Source organism: Salvelinus namaycush, chromosome 36, assembly GCF_016432855.1.
Source record: "Salvelinus namaycush isolate Seneca chromosome 36, SaNama_1.0, whole genome shotgun sequence".
NCBI lineage: Eukaryota > Metazoa > Chordata > Actinopteri > Salmoniformes > Salmonidae > Salvelinus > Salvelinus namaycush.
The window spans coordinates 13778286-13790709 of record NC_052342.1 but is presented as its reverse complement, the minus strand read 5'-3'; the positions used below and the strand labels follow the sequence as shown (position 1 = coordinate 13790709).

Genomic DNA, 12424 nt, shown 5'->3' with positions numbered 1-12424 from the left:
TACAGCTGATATATTGTGCATTGAAGTCCACAAACGAAGGGAAAAAGTGAGAGGAGGTGAGCGTTTAGATGCAAAAAGGAATACAACGTGGCTGTTGTATTATCTTGATGGCATTGTGTGATCCCCGCTACAGGTTCACAGTGGTGGATGTAGGGGCATACGGCAGAAGAGCGATGGTGGAGTGTTTGAAGAGTTATTTTGGGTCCAAACTGCTGTAGAAGATCCTCGATTTACACTCGCCAGCTGTCCTACCAGGTACCACAACGCCAAATCCTCACGTTTTCCTGGGAGATGCAGCTTTCCCCTACATGAGAACCTCATTTGCCCTTATCCAGGTATGTTGATAATAGAATGTTGGAATCAATTTAACTTTTTCTGTTTCTAATTTCCCTTGTTACTGCAAACATGTACGCACCTCTATATCAAATCAAATTAAATCAAATTGTATTAGTCGCATGCGCCGAATACAACAGGTGTAGACCTTACAGTGAAATGCTTACTTACAAAATCAACAATGCAGTTTCCAAAAAATACGGATAAGAATAAGAGATAAAAGTAACAAGTAATTAAAGAGCAGCAGTAAAATAACATATATAAAATAATTTTGTAAAGGTAAGACGTGTAAATGCTTTATTTAAAAACACTTATTGAACAAGCAGGTGAAATCAAAGACAAAGCAACAGAGAAAACAGTGTTCCGCTGTAGCTCATTTGGAAGAGGATGGCGCTACCAGGATAATGGGTTTCGATTCCCGGGACCACTGGTACGTTATATTTATGCACGCATGTCTGCTAAATGGCATATATTATCATTTATATATAACATTCAATTTGAAATGTTGTTGCCATTTGAATCATGGTTCAAGCATTTCCAGTCCAGTAAAATGTACATTTACAGTACATTTTAGTCACTTAACACTTATCTAGAGTACTCATCTTTAGGTAGCTAGGTAAGACAACCAAATAGTCATAATAGACCAAACTTTTTCTCAGTAGAGCAACTATCAGCAAAGTCAGGGCTAGTCATAAAAGACAAGTGAAAGTGTGCAAGAATGGCAAGTAGTCCACATGTTAAACTGTAAAAGAAATGTTTAAAGGTCCAATGCAGCCATTTTTATTTCAACATCAAATAATTTCTGGGTAACAATTAAGTACCTTACTGTGATTGTTTTCAAATAAAATTGTAAAAATATACAAAAATATCTTCTTAGCAAAGAGCAATTTCTCAGGCAATGATTTTGTTAGGACTGTCTGGGTGTGGTTTAAGTGAGGAGGGGAAAACTGACAATATGCTGTTCTTGGCAGAGAGGTTTGGAACTGTCTTTCTTATTGGTCTATTAACTCATTTACAGCCTGGTGATGTCACCATGGAAGGCCAAAACTCCCTCCTACCAAAACAGGGGCACATTTCAGGAGGTCTTTTTACACAGCTCTTACACTAAAAGGGCATTATCATAATTTTCACAGTATTATTCCAACCTCATAGTGTGGAAATATATATAAAACACAGACAAATCACGTTTTGACTGCACTGGACCTTTAAAGCCTGAGATTAACATTCAATGGTTACTATGAGATGAGTAAATTATATAAAATGTCTCTCCTACAGACACATCTGAATTATGCAGTACATTCAACATATGTTTGCTATAGACTGGAATGGTATTCTATCCCGATATGGCCCTCTTTCTTGGCCATCACTATTTGGCAATGCTAGAAATTATGAAATGGTACAATTTTTCAACCACAAGCCCAAACTGTAAGCCCTATCCTTAACCTTTAAACATTATAAGGAACAAAAAGTTAGTAAAGCACTTGCTCAGTAGTTCTTGCTCAGCAGTTAAGACCCTTCTAGACTGGCCATCTAGTCCCTACCCTCATTTTGGGGTCCTAAGCCATGTGAACTTGTTGGGTGACCACGTGAAACCTGTTGGGGGCCTGATGTGGTCTGCGTCTTAACCTCACGGGCCATCTGGCACCAGGTACAGACGTAGCAGCAACACACCAATGCGACATCTCCACACGTCGAACCCTGAGAGGGGGAAGAAGGAAGGAGAGATGGATAGAAAATGAAAGCAGAGGACAAGAACATGTCAACAGGACAGAGTTAAAAGGGGATGAGGACAGAGGTGGAGAGAAGAATAGGGGGTGTAGCACAAGTTCAGGGAAGGAGAGAGAAAAGGTTGAGTTTAATTCCATATTCAGTGTTATTTTTAAAGGGTAATCAAGGCAATAACAACACTAAGAACAACAGCATTGGGGTGGGTTTAAAAGCCCATGATCTATAACAAACTGGAAACACTATACTGTATAATGTATACCGGATGTGTTTAAGTGCTATCTATCCAGATGTCATGTACATCAAATAACTGTATTTCGCTATGTAAGTGTGTAAAAAAAATAAGGCCATGTATGTAAAACAGGTGTAGAATGTAAATGCAACAAAAACGATATTTATTCACACGTCAAACATCTGGTAGTTTCCAAAACCATATCCCCTCAGAAAGGAAAGTAAGAGACGTTGTGGATAGCAACGGATGTGGGTGCTGTGGATACCACCACCCACCTATCCCCTCCCTGTCTCCACTCTCACCTGCCCCTCCCTGCTCTCCCCGATCGGCACCCCCACCCTCTCGCAGGGCTCCTACCTGGATGCCGTAGCGTTCTCTCATGGAGGAGCGCATGCAGCAGGAGACAGCCATAAAGGCACATGGGTCCAGGAGGGGCATGCAGAGACACCAGCCGAAGTGGGAGGCGGTCTGACACTGAAGACAGGGGAAGCACCACAAGGCACAACAACCTGGGAGACACACACACACACACAATTGAAGGTCAACGTAGTCGTGGCCAAACGTTTTGAGAATGACACAAATATTAATTTCCAAAAAGTTTGCTGATTCAGTGTCTTTAGATATTTTTGTCAGATGGAATATGGAATACTGAAGTATAATTACAAGCATTTTATAAGTGTAAAAGGCTTTTATTGACAATTACATGAAAGAGTCAATATTTGCAGTGTTGACTCTTCTTTTTCAAGACCTCTGCAATCCGCCTTGGCATGCTGTCAATTAACTTCTGGGCCACATCCTGACTGATGGCAGCCCATTCTTGCATAATCAATGCTTGGAGTTTGTCAGAATTTGTGGGTTTTTGTTTGTCCACCCGCCTCTTGAGGATTGACCACAAATTCTCAATGGGATTAAGGTCTGGGGAGTTTCCTGGCCATGGACCCAAAATATCGATGTTTGGTTCCCCGAGCCACTTAGTTATCACTTTTGCCTTATGGCAAGGTGCTCCATCATGCTGGAAAAGGCATTGTTCGTCACCAAACTGTTCCTGGATGGTTGGAAGAAGTTGCTCTCGGAGGATGTGTTGGTACCATTCTTTATTCATGGCTGTGTTCTTAGGCAAAATTGTGAGTGAGCCCACTCCCTTGGCTGAGAAGCAACCCCATACATGAATGGTCTCGGGATGCTTTACTGTTGGCATGACACAGGACTGATGGTAGCGCTCACATTGTCTTCTCCGGACAAGCTTTTTTCCGGCGGCCAAAAAATCTGAAAGGGGATTCATCAGAGAAAATGACTTTACCCCAGTCCTCAGCAGTCCAATCCCTGTACCTTTTGCAGAATATCAGTCTGTCCCTGATGTTTTTCTGGAGAGAAGTGGCTTCTTTGCTGCCCTTCTTGACACCAGGCCATCCTCCAAAAGTCTTCGCCTCACTGTGCGTGCAGATGCACTCACACCTGCCTGCTGCTATTCCTGAGCAAGCTCTGTACTGGTGGTGCCCCGATCCCGCAGCTGAATCAACCTTAGGAGACGGTCCTGACGCTTGCTGGACTTTCTTGGGTGCCCTGAAGCCTTCTTCACAACAATTAAACCGCTCTCCTTGAAGTTCTTGATGATCCGATAAATGGTTGATTTAGGTGCAATCTTACTGGCAACAATATCCTTGCCTGTAAAGCCCTTTTTGTGCAAAGCAATGATGACGGCACGTGTTTCCTTGCAGGTAACCATGGTTGACAGAGGAAGAACAATGATTCCAAGCACCACCCTCCTTTTGAAGCTTCCAGTCTGTTATTCGAACTCAGTCATTATGAAAGAGTGATCTCCAGCCTTGTCCTCCTCAACACTCACACCTGTGTTAATGAGAGAATCACTGACATGATGTCAGCTGGTCCTTTTGTGGCAGGGCTAAAATGCAGTGGAAATGTTTTTTTGCAATTGCAATTCATCTGATCACTCTCCATAACATTCTGGAGAATATGCAAAATGCCATCATACAAACTGAGGCAGCAGACTTTGTGAAAAATAATATTTGTGTCATTCTCAAAACTTTTGGCCACGACTGTAGTATGTAACACTTGATAGTTCATATACAACAGATTATAATGTCATGAAACAATGTTTGATCATAGAGTGAAAGTAGGGGTAAAACTATAAACAAATGTATGTAAATTAACTCATTTTCAACACATATTTCTCCTCTCCCGATCTTTCTTCCTTCTCTCCGTCGAGAATTTCTCCTAACTTCCTCCCTCTGCCCCTCTCCTTCTGTCTCTAGAGAGCTCTCAACAACCAAAGATGAACTCTTTATTTTTAAGGTAACCGACTAATAAGTATACGATAATGGATGGGCAGGGATGGCCTCAAAATAATTCAGCTTTCTCTCCTGTTCACTGTGGATGTTAGCGTAAAATGTCCTGATAAAACCAACTCTAACGTTTAAGGATCTGATTTCACCAGTTTATTGACATTCCAGTAACAGCCCCCACTGTGTTACTGGAATGTGACGTCACACATTTGGTTCCAGCTTTCTGTTTTTCATTATCCAGTGAGGTCGTTTCTCCTAGACCCTCCCATCCCCTAAAATTCAGTGTGACATATTTCCGGTAAATGTAAGATTTGCAAAGTATGAGATGAGCTATAAAACTGCCCCCCCCCCCCACACACATGGCAACAAGTATAGATTTGCAGGAAATGTAGCTTTAATACTGCAACATTTTCTCTTAGCCTCAGGACAATAAGTGTAGAATAGCATTATAAAACTACAGTTTCTCTCTGCACCATGGCTAAATGTGTTTCAAATACAGGAAGTTAGCTGATTTCCCTGGGGAGGTCGGTTCCCTGGGTCCAGGGGGTATCAGGTAAATGTCTGGTTCTTGGTACAGTATTCTCTCAGTAAATCAGAGATTTTAAGTTCAAGTATATGAAGTGCAAGATGCTTCAAACTAGTCTCTAGTCACGACAGACTGATTTTAATTTAAATATATAACGAATATATACTCGGAAAGAAGAGCCCGAGGAAAAAAATTACAAAAAAATATATATACACATTACAAAATAAAAACATAAATCTATATTTGGTTCTGGGTTTTGAGATGAGCATATTAGGTAAGTGACTCTATGATGACTTACAGGTGCCCATGTCAGAGCAGCAGTCACACAGTCCTGTGCTCCATTCCCCCGACCTCTGGGTGGTTGTTACAGTGGTGATCTGCTGCTGGTGGACAGCCATGGCTACACCACACCCAAGGAGAAAGAAGGAGGTAGGGAGAAAGGGAAGGAAGAAAGGGGGGAGGAAGAGAAGGAATTACATTTAGTGGGGAGAGAAATGCATCGGTCTGATAAGAGGTTTTAAATCCATGAAAGGAAGTAGTTACACGGAACAAAAATATAAACACAACACGAAACAATTTCTAAGATTTTACTGAGTTACAGTTCAAATAAGGAAATCAGTTTAATTGAAATAAATGAATTAGGCCTTAATCTATGGATTTCACATGACTGTGAATACAGATTTGAAAAAGGTAAGGGCGTGGGGGGAAAAAACAGTCCGTATCTGGTGTGACCACTATTTGCCTCGTGTCACAAGACATATCTCCTTCGCATAGAGTTGATCAGGCTGTTGATTGTGGCCTGTGGAATGTTGCCCCACTTCTCTTCAGAGGCTGTGCGAAGTTACTGGATATTAGCGGGAACTGGAACACGCTGTCGTACACATCGATACTTGTCTTATTCCTGACCATACCATAACTCCACCCCCACCCTGGGGCACTCTGTTCACAACGTTGACGTCAGCAAACCGTTCGCCCACATGTCGCCATGCAGGCGGTCTGCCATCTGCCTGATACAGTTGAAACCGACGTTCATCCGTGAAGAGCAGACTTCACCAGCATGGCAGTGAGCATTTACATACTGAAGTTGGTTACGACGCCAAACTGCAGTCAGGTCAAGATCCTGGTCAGGACGAAGAGCATGCATATGAGCTTCCCTGAGACGTTTGTGCAGGAATTCTTCAGTTGTGCAAACCCACATTTTCATCAGCTGTCTGGGTGGATGGTTTCAGACAATCCCGCAGGTGAAGAAGCCGGATGTGGAGGTCCTAGGCTGCCATGGTTACACGTGGTCTGCGGTTGTGAGGCTTGTTGGACGTACTGCCAAATTCTCTATAATGACGGCATATGGTAGAGAATTTCATGTTCATTTATCTGGCAACAGCTCTGGTGGACATTCCTGCAGTCAGCATGCCAATTGTACGCTCCCTCAAAACTTAAGACAACTGTGGCATTGTGCTGTGTGATAAAACTGCACCTTTTTTTAGTGGCTTTTAATTGTCCCCAGCACAAGGTGCACCTGTGTAATGATCGTGATGTTTAATCAGCTTCTTGATATGCCACACCAGTCAGGTGGATGGATTATCTTGGCAATGGAGAAATACTCACTAACAGGGATGTAAACAAATTTGTGCACAACATTTGAGAGAAATACGCTTTTTGTACATATGAAACATTTCGGCGATCTTTTATTTCAGTTCATGAAACATGGGACCAACACTTTTTCTATTCAGTATACATGTTGTAACATTTCCAAAAATGTTTTGTTGTTGCTGCAAACATTGACCTGTGCCTGTATCAAATAATGTTGAAGATTAATATTGAATAATATCAAAGATTCACTTTTAAAATCATCATGATTGCTCTATCTGTAGGATGATTTTCTGATGTGACTGCAGTACCAACTTTTCTATGACATAAAATCATACTTCCCTTCCTTATTATACCACATTTTACAGTCAATACCGTTCAGTCACCTTGCTAGATACGATAACTGACCCACCACATGCACATAAAAAATTATACGAAACGATAGGCTATGCAAAATACTCATTGCTTTCTGACAGATATATTAATTGAACCTTACTTTTGATTGATTTAATTATTATAGTTTCTTGAATCTTCAGGATGCCCAGGCCACATCGGGTTACAAGACACTGTATTTGCAATAGCGAAGGGAAATCATTATATTTTGACGTTTACATATACGGTATACATCAATTTTCACGAAAACGAAAGACTATTGGAAACAAAACAAAACCTGCTATTTCAATTATATCGCGTATCCTGTCGAATCTGCCATGCTTTTGAAATACGATTTGCAACCATGAAGACTTATTTTCTAATTAACCATTCAAGTTTCTCTAATTCAGAGTAGTTCTGGTTTCTTATTAGTGGGGAAAGTATAAACACACCTCATTCGATTAAATCAAATAGCCAAATAAGTCATGTTAGTACAAGATCCATCATCGTAATGAACGTCTACAATAAAATATTGACTAGACTGAAACCAACCGAAGAGACTGTTTTAACCGCAATGTGCTGTTAGTTGAAGATGGTATATGTTTTTAGCAATTGGCAACTAGCTTTACAGATACATGTAATTTATAATCTTACCTTTCTATTCGTCTTAACTATAAAGTCTGAGAAGAGAAAAGTTGCAACACAGAGATCAACGGTTGTGCTGTTTTGGTATGTGGCGGCAGGCAGCCTAAAACACCTACAATGGAAGTTGACCTCGGTGGAGTTTCGTTTTACAGAAATAGTAATGTTGGCAATGTAATGCCTGTACGGGGGTCCATCATACTTTAGCGAGAAACCTTGTGGACTACAGTTAGTGTGGGTTCAGTGAAATTATGATGAATATCAGGATGATATTTTTCTTTATTACTGTGCTTTCTACAAGTAGGTACACTCTACACTAATAATCTGACATACTCATTACAGAGTATGGGATTGATTGAAGTTCAATTTTAAATTCAAATCTCCCTACCATCATATCTAAGACAGTATGACAACCGGGGCGTGTATTCATTGATGCCAAGGGTAGCTAGAATCCTTAATAAATCAAAAAACAACCTTTATTTAAACAGGGGAACAAGCTGAGACAGTCTCTTTTACAGTTGTGCCCTGTGATACAACTATAAAAACAACACAGTAATCAATAAGAATTTAAAACCAAACAAAATAATATAAAAAGTACAAGATGGAGATTAAAGCTATTAAAAGAAATAAACTTCTATAAGAAAAACACACATTACAAAAAGCAATCACAGTTTATAATAAAAAGTTCATGTAATGTGCATTTAAACTGTTTTACAGGCACCAAAACATCTAAATGGAGTTCTTTCTGCGATTCCTTCCATGACTGGTGGAGCGTGATATTCAAGTACCGTTTTGCCTAACTCAGAGTTAATACGGGGTATCTCTAGCACTAGCATGTCCTGTGACTGGGATTATAACGGCGATTCTGATCCAACCATCAATTCATACATTGTTGTGTCCCTGGCCTGATAGGATGTAATGTCACGCCCTGACCATAGTTTGCTTTGTATGTTTCTATGTTTTGTTTGGTATGGGTGTGATCTGAGTGGGCATTCTATGTTGTATGTCTAGTTTGTCTCTTTCTGTGTTTGGCCTGATATGGTTCTCAATCAGAGGCAGGTGTTAGTCGTTGTCTCTGATTGGGAACCATATTTAGGTAGCCTGTTTTGTCATTGTGGGTTGTGGGTGATTGTCCTTGTTAGTTGCCTGGTTGCACTACGTTGGCTTCACGTGGCGTTTTGATATTTATTGTTTTTGTTGGCGACATCGGTAAATAAATAAGTATGTACGCTCAAAACGCTGCGCCTTGGTCCACTCCTTTAAACGGCCGTGACATGTAAGTTCAATATGCTAACGTTGCCCATGAAAGGAAGTTAGGCTAGCGGGCAAGCATTTTAGCCAGGTAACCTAGGACAACTAACAATAAAAGCGTGCACTGTATGACAGACTTATAGACTGTTTTGTCAACATGAAAGAAAGGAGGATGGCATTGGCGTTTCTCTACAAGTAGGGTGAGTAAACATGTTTTTCTACTTGCACAAACACACGCGAGCACACACAGAAATCAGAAACCATGGACAGCCACATCATATTTAGCTTACGTTGATTGGACTAAATTGTTTTCCGTATCTTTTAGTTGTCACTGTATTAGACTAAGCAGAGGTGATTACATGATGTTGACATTTTGTAGTTGAAATGGTGCTGGAATAGTGGAGGCAGCTCCTGTTTTCTTTCTGACTTGTGGTAACTATGTGGTTCTACATTAACTTACTTGACCATGCTGTACGTCATGTAACTGTTTGTTACATGCAAAATGCTTTGTGGACTTCACCGGACAGATATTGCTCTCCAGTTTAGTGATAAAACAAAGGTGTGGTTGAATTAATTCTGCTACTATCCTCCTATTGTCTCGGCCTTAGGCCTGTATTTCACGGTCGAAAGGCATATGAAAGGTTGTAGAAAAAAACCTGCAATTATCACAACACATACAGTACGAGTCAAAAGTTTGAACACACCTACTCATTCAAGGGTTTTTCTTCATTTGTTCTATTTTCTACATTGTAGAACAAAGAGTGAAGACATCAAGACTATGAAATAATACATAACCGCCAGACCCAACCCCATACTGATCCGCCTTCGGCCCGCCGACTGACACCACCCCGACGACCCCCCGGACGCAGCCCCTTGCTCGGCCATGCACGAGAGACCGCGAGATGGGCCACACAACGAACTTCCAACGGTTCCGAGAAGAGGGCGACGGAGCGACTGCTCCCCCAGCCGCGGTTCGAGCCCAGCCCATGAAAATGGACAAACTAAAGGGTGTGCAAAGTAAATGCCCACTGAGTGAACAATCTGAACCTTGTTTGAAGTCAGTAGGTCATATGACCAAGGAGCTATTGAAATTAGAAAGGTAGAAAAATGTATGTAAAAGCATATGAGATGAAAATGGACTAACTAAAGGGTGTGCAATATAGAAGGGTAGTCAGTGGACATTCTGAACCTTGTGTCCAGCAGGTCACATGACCAAGGAGTTATTGAAATTTAGAAAAATTACTGTAAAATCAAGTGAGATGAAAATGGACAAACTAAAGGGTGTGCAATATAAAAGGGTAGTCAGTGGACATTCTGAACCTTGGTTGAAGTCAGTAGGTCACATGACCAAGGAGCTATTGAAATTCAAATGTAAAAAAAGTTAGTACTTTGCTTCAATTCAACTAGGAATACAAAATGCTGCTCACATTTCCACATGTTTATTTTGCTTTGGAAAGCTCGTTAATGTCCAAATTGTCAAAATAAGACCTGTGCAATGTTGTGCGCAATTTTTACAACATCATGACACTTATTTGGAGTCTGTGGCTCAAGTGGTTTGAAAGCTATTGAGATTTGAAAGCGCAAATATCCGTCGAATATCCAACCTGAAACTGACTTTACCTCGGTTCTAATGGGCTTGAGAAACTCAGCTGCTGCTGCAACATGCTGCAAGTCATAAGAAATATATGAGAACAAACCTATAGGCTACTGTAGATAACTAGTTATATGGTGGTATTAAAGCTGGTATATATTGTAGCTAGTTAGCTAACAAACAGTCAAAGAAAGGTAGCTAGTTATATTTGTTTATGGCAGAAGGTTTGTTACACATGACTTCAGCCAATAGCTAGTTAGAGCCAGTCAACAACAGCTGACCTCGACACAAAAGTTAGCTCACGTCCAAATGCCAGTGCTACGTTTTTCCACAAAACATAAAGGGAAAGGATTGGGGGATTGGGGGTTTTGGAGAAATGTCCTCTGGTCTGATGAAACGAAAATAGAACTGTTTGGCCATAATGACCATCGTTATGTTTGGAGGAAAAAGGGGGAGGCTTGCAAGCCAAAGAACACCATCCCAACCGTGAAGCACGGGGGTGGCAGCATCATGTTGTGGGGGTGCTTTGCTGCAGGAGGGGCTGGTGCACTTCACAAAATAGATGGCATCATGAGGAAAGAAAATTGTGTGGATATATTGAAGCAACATCTCAAGCCATCAGGCAGGAAGTAAAAGCTTGGTCGCAAATGGGTCTTCCAAATGGACATTGACCCCAAGCATGTTGTGGCAAAATGGCTTAAGGACAACAAAGTCAAGGTATTGGAGTGGCCATCACAATGCCCTGACCTCAATCCTATAGAAAATTTGTGGGCAGAACTAAAAAGGTGTGTACGAGCAAGGAGGCCTACAAACCTGACTCAGTTACACCAGCTCTGTCAGGAGGAATGGACCAAAATTCACCCAACTTATTGTGGGAAGCTTGTGGAAGGCTACTTGAAACGTTTGACCCAAGTTAAGCAATTTAAAGGCAATGCTACCAAATACTAATTGAGTGTATGTAAACTTCTGACCCACTGGGAGTGTGATGAAAGAAATAAAAGCTGAAATAAATCACTCTACTATTATTCTGAAATTTCACATTCTTAAAATAAATGCACTCCCCAAACCCAGATTTGATATTTGTATAGGATGTATAACTCTGCAACGCTTTAGGCCAGAAACAAGCTGTAAAAGGCACAAGAAAGACGTGGCTCTAGTGTACATGGTATATATTTGTTGAGTTTCTATGCCTGAGTTATACAGCTAGCTTCCATCCTCCTCTGGGTACATTGACTTCAATACAAAACCTAGTAGGCTTGTGGTTCTCACCCCCTTCCATACTTGCAAAGTAATTATGACAACTTCCGGAGGACGACCAACCCATCAGAGCTCTTGCAGCATGAACTGAAATGTTGTCCACCCAATCAAAGGATCAAGTAATTAATCTAGTACTGAAAGCATAAGGTACAGCTAGCTTGCACTGCAGTGCATAAAATGTGATGAGTAGTTGACTTAAAGAGCGAGAAAGACAATAGTTTCTAACAAATTAACCTAGAAAATGCAGCTAGCTAGTTTAGCCTACTGAAACACCCGGCTCAAACAGAGGGATGCTATGTTAGCTAGCTGGCTATAACAATCCAACATAACACTGGAACTCTTCCAAGTCAAGGAAAGCATTTGGTTTTACTAATTTATTGCCACCAGGGCCCGTTTAACTGCTAAACTGCTAACTGACTATACACTGTAATGTTACTGCATGATTGTAGCAGGTTTACTAACACGTTAGTTCTATTAGCTATGTTGACTATGCTGTTACTTTAGCTAATATGGGGACAATGGTGTAGGCTGTGTGTGATATGGTTTGGAAACTTTTTTTCCCGCCTGGTCACATACAGCTGATATATTGTGCATTGAAGTCCACA

At 41.0% G+C, this 12424-nt stretch overlaps 1 pseudogene; it reads right to left on the bottom strand.

Moving 5' to 3' along the window:
- Nucleotides 1-613: 613 nt before the first annotated feature.
- LOC120030436 lies at nucleotides 614-7866 on the bottom strand (annotated as a pseudogene).
- Nucleotides 7867-12424: the final 4558 nt, after the last annotated feature.